At 41.8% G+C, this 5,223-nt stretch overlaps 1 pseudogene; it reads left to right on the plus strand.

The window, feature by feature from the left end:
* Window positions 1-572: 572 nt before the first annotated feature.
* LOC116889554 lies at window positions 573-645 on the plus strand (annotated as a pseudogene).
* Window positions 646-5,223: the final 4,578 nt, after the last annotated feature.

A 5,223-nucleotide genomic window follows, 5' to 3' on the forward strand; every position in this document is an offset into this window, starting at 1 on the left:
ATAATTGATAAAAATGTTGTACATTTACACAAAGGAATAATTACTTGGCTGTTAAAAATTGATTATGAAATTTTCAGGCAAATGGATGGAACTAGGAAAATATCAGACTGAATGAGATAAACAAGACCCAGAAAGATACATATGATATATATTCGCTTCTCTCTGGGCATTATCTGTTAATTAAATGATAACCAAACTACAACTCTTAGACCGAGAGAGGTTAGACATAAAGGAATGGACTAAGGGCATCTACATGTATATTATAGCTTTCAGTTTAGTATTTTTATGGAACTCCTGAGTGAATAAACAGTGGGTCTCTGATTCTTGTGCCTTCTCATGAAGCTCTTTTCCTTCTGTTGGTTTGCCTTGTTCACATTTGATGTGATGGTTTTGGTTTTATCCTATTCTAGGTTATTTTGGTACATTTTGTTGTTATCTCTTAGAAGCCTGTTCTTTTCTAATGAGAGACAGAAAGGGAGTGGATCCAGAGGGGAGAGGAGGCGGGGAGGAGCAGGAAGGAGTAGAAGGAGGGGAAACTGTAATCAAATACTGTTTTAGAAAATATATAGTTAATCGCTTCTCGGCCTTTTGGCTAAGATCAAGTGTAGAAAATATATAGTTAAAAAAATTTTAAAAAGAATATATATATAATATATGTATATTATATATATAATATATATATATATAATTCAACCACATGCCCTAAATTTTCTTCAATCAGAGATAATGTCAAATAACTTGTGCCTGAAGGAATCCTTTTACATCTCCTCTAGGATGAAGCTGCAATCTCTTGTGGCCCCAGTGATTCCTCCATAAGTACTTTTGAAATACTCTCCATTTCCTTCAGTTTGGTAGAAGCCTCACATTCCATCAGCACAAATGATATCTGGTCATATAGAATCAGAGATCCCAGCCCTCTTCATCCCAATATTTTTTCACTCAAATTTGGAAATCTACCTTTCTTTTTTCATTGATACTGAAAACAATCATCCTCCCATTCAACCTGTGACAATCAGTTCATCCCTTTAATTCCGAACATGACTACACAGAGAGGGGGAGGGAGAGAGGGAGGGAGAAGAAAGAATTTTCATACGGAGCAGAACTCTGTAGAACAGCACCAGTATTTAAGTTACCTAACACCCTGACACAAGAGAATCCTTTTGAGTACCGAGTTTGTCTGTCAGCTTGATAGGGTAGCTACAACCTGTCTCAACAGAAAAACTAAGAGTCCACATCTGTCTGGGTTGCTTTTCTTTTTGTGTCACTTGACACAAGCTAGAGTTACCTAAGAGTCAGGAGAGTGCGAAGATGATTCCAGAGGATTGGCCTGTAGGCAAATCTATGAAGAATTGTCTTAGTGAGTGATATGGGACAGCTCAGCCCACTGAGGACTGGTGGTCCCAGATGCTGGAGGAAAACAGTCTAAGCAAACCATGAGGAATAACCCAGTAAGAAAGTTCTGTTACAAGAGTCTGTCAGACATACAATGGTTGTAGTTTCTGGGCTCCATGTAGAACTGCCCACTCAGGGATTACCTCAACTATCAAACCTAAGGATTGAGGGGGGTAGCTGAAGCCACAATGAAGGCACAAATACTTGGGTGCTCTACATATGAACCTAGTTTTTCAACTTGCCCTAACTTCATGTTGTTGAGGAGTCCCTCAAAAAAAGAAGCTACAGCAGATACAAAGGGAAGCGGGAGTGTTTCTTCAAGAAAAGACAAAGTGCCTTGATCCAACTTTCCCAGAAGGACCAAGAAATTAGAGCAGACAGTATCACTGAACTACTCGGGGAAAGTGGGTGGGGAAAATGAGGTAGGAATGGATGTGCTAGCCAGGGCTCCTGGAGCAGGAAGTACTTCTGCGGTGGTGTGGTCCTTGAATGTTCCCATCTAAATTGGCATTTTTGCTCTAAATTGGCATAGTACTGGCTACTCCAGAATCCCCCTAAGCTTACCCGGGTTTTTCCTCATGTCCAAGTTCCGTCATTCCACCCACTACTGGACAGCCATTAGTCTAAATAGACTATATGCTATAGCTCGCCGTTCAAATCCTTATTCCTTAGTCTCTTTTTTACACAGGGACTCTATCTTGGGATTTATCTGCAAGATCCTTATGACATTTAAATAGCTTATGAAGGAATTATTAAAGCTCTTTGTATGTGCTTTTTCTGTAAAGACCCAAGAGGTCTAAAATCCTTTTAACAATATTAATAAAGAACACGCATATGATTAGAATTTATATGCATCCCAAGTAACTAAGCAACTGCAAGAAGAAAGGCCCAGCTACCCTAGTCACGTGTTACAGCAATGATTCTCTTTTTTGTCTAGGTTTTCTGTCCAGAGCACAGCTCTCACAATGTTGCCCTTATCAAAGTGACAGTTCTTCTGGCAGGGAGAGCATCCAGAACATTGGGCCCCACAACAATCCTTTCCCCGAACCTTCTATTGGAGTTTTCTTTGTTCCTTTTTAAAGGTCAATTTACTGATTTTTTTTTAAATAATGGTTATATTAAAATATAAAGCAATAATTTTGCTCATACCTTCATACAAGTATTTATGTATGCAAGTGTGTATGAGTTTGCTCTGTGTGTGTGTATGTATGTGTGTTTGCTGTGTGTGTGTTTTGTGTTTGTGTGTGTATATGTTTGTGTGTAGTGAGCTTTCTCTTTGGAATGCATGTGAAGGACAAAAGCTGATACTGTCATGTCCTCTTATATTGTTTCTTGGCAATATTTTTTGTCACAGTTTAGGTTAGAAGGACTAAATACCAAGTCGCCACAATCTGCTTGCCCCCTGCTCTCAGTTCTGGATTACAGGCTTGTGCTGTCATGCCTGGCTTTTACCTACCTGCATAATGATCATCTAAACTCGGTGTTCATGATAGCCAGGCAAGCACATTAGCTACTGACCCATCTCTCTCCCAGGCCCTAAAATGTGTTCGTGCCATTTCCTCTATCACTCTCATTAACCCATTTTCTTGGTTAGAGTTTTATTGCTGTGAACAGACACCATGGCCAGGGCAGCTCTGATAAGGGCAACATTTAATTGGGGCTGACTTACAGGTTCAGAGAGTCAGTCCAGTATCATCCATCATATTGCAGGAAGAATGGCAGCATCCAGGCAGGCATGGTGCAGGAGAATCTGAGAGTTCTACATCTTCATCTAAAGGCTGCTAGCAGAATACGGACCTCCAGGCAGCTAGGGTGAGGGTCTTAAGCCCATGCCAACACCTACTCCAACAAGGCCACACCTCATAATAGTGAAGCAAACCATCACATTCCACTCCCCGGCCTCCACAGACTTGAACAAACACATGAGTCTATGGAGCCCATACCTACCCATAGCATAAGAAAAATATATTTAGTTCAACTTCCAAGTGCCAATAGTCTAGAGCACTGTCAACAATGTTAAAAGTCCAAAGTTCAGGGTCTTCTCTGAGATTCTTCCAATCACTTAACTGTAATCCCCAAAGCATGACAGAAAATCAGCTGGGCAAACTGCAAACTCTGCATCTCCATGTCTGATGTCAAAGTGGTCTTTAGATCTCCAACTCCTTTTTCATCTTTGTTGACTGCACCAGACTTCTTTCTCCTATCCTGGTTGTACTCCGTGTTAGCAGCTTTCCACAGCAGCTAGCCCATGGTTGTGGCACCCCGAATATCCTAGGCTCTCCAAGGCAACTTCAATGTTACAGCCTGGGATATCTAGGATCCATACATGATCTTCTGGACCCCACATAAGGGCTTGTGTCACTTCTCCGGCTCTGCCCTCTGTAGCACGCTAAGTTCAGGTTAATCCACTCCACTGCTGCTGCTGTTCTTGGTAATCATCCCATGGGTACTGGCATCTTCAATATACTGGGGTCTTCTGCTGTAACTAGGCTTCACCAGTAGCCTCTCATAGCTCTCTTCATGGTGCCAAGCCTCAACTACTTTGCATGACCCCTTCAGTCCTGGCCCATAAACTACAACTGGGGCTGCACCATCACCAAGGACCTTCCATGGCTTCTCACAGTGCCAAGCCTCAGCTGGTCTCTATGACCCCTTCATGCCTTCAAAACCAGTACCACTTGAGTGACTCCGACACATTACCAAGTCCAGCTGCAGCACAGGTACAACCTTGGCTCTCTCTGGAACAGCTTCTCTGTGCTCTCAGAAAACACTTCCCAGAGATTTCACCTCAGTGATGCTGGTCTCTTCTTAATCATCACTAATTTCTTAGCTCCAGCTGACCAGCATCAATTGCCCAGGAGTCCTTCCTATTTTTTCACTCTAAAGTCAGAGCCACATGGCCAAAGCTGTCCGGTTCTGCTGCTTTCAGTAACTAGAACATGGCCCCCTTGGTCTATTACATTCTCACCAGCTTTCTGTTTTCCAACTCCTTCACTGCCTAAGCTTGGCTGTCCTGGATCTTGCTCTGTAGATTAACCTTGAACTCAGAGATCTGTATGCCTGTCTCCTGGAATTAAAGATGTGTACCATCACACCTGGCCCTAAACTTTCCTTCACCTTGAACTTGCTCTGTCTCGGGCTGGCCTTGAGCTCAGAGATCTGCTTGGCTTTATCTCCTGGGATTAAAGATGTGTACCACCATGCCTAGATCTAAACTTAGCTGGGTAGGATCTTGCCCCAAATTTCCCACTCCCTTAATCTGCTACCTTCTAAAACATAGGAATCAGCTCTATTTCACTTTCTGGTACCCCTTTAATTAAATTCTTGAACCATATATCTTGTATATTTCCCTCTCAACTTGCTGCTTTTCATTAAAAGGCTCCTCATAAGGCAGAATTTTAGTAACCACACAAAAGAATTTATACCAGGATGTTTTGACACTTTCTGTTCTAAAGCAATTAATCTAATAAATTTCTTCACCTTAGTTTCAGGCAGACTCTTCAGACAATGTCCAAAAGAAGCCACATTCTTCACAAAAATACCACAAAAACAGTCTCTATGCCACATACAGAAATTCTTCTCCTTTGAAATCTCTTGGGCCAGCTCTGCACAGTTCAAACTACTCACAGAAACAAAATCTTCCATATCTCTTTTAGGACAACCCATTAAGCCACACTGAAAGCATTTCAATGCTTTTCCAAATCAAAACCCCCAAATCCACACTCTTCCAAACAAAGACATGGTCAGGCCTATCACAGCAATACCCCACTCCCGGTACCAACTTCTGTCTTACTTAAGGTTTTACTACTGTGAACAGGACATAACCAAGGC

This window comes from Rattus rattus, chromosome X, assembly GCF_011064425.1.
Source record: "Rattus rattus isolate New Zealand chromosome X, Rrattus_CSIRO_v1, whole genome shotgun sequence".
In the NCBI taxonomy this organism is placed as follows: Eukaryota; Metazoa; Chordata; class Mammalia; order Rodentia; family Muridae; genus Rattus; species Rattus rattus.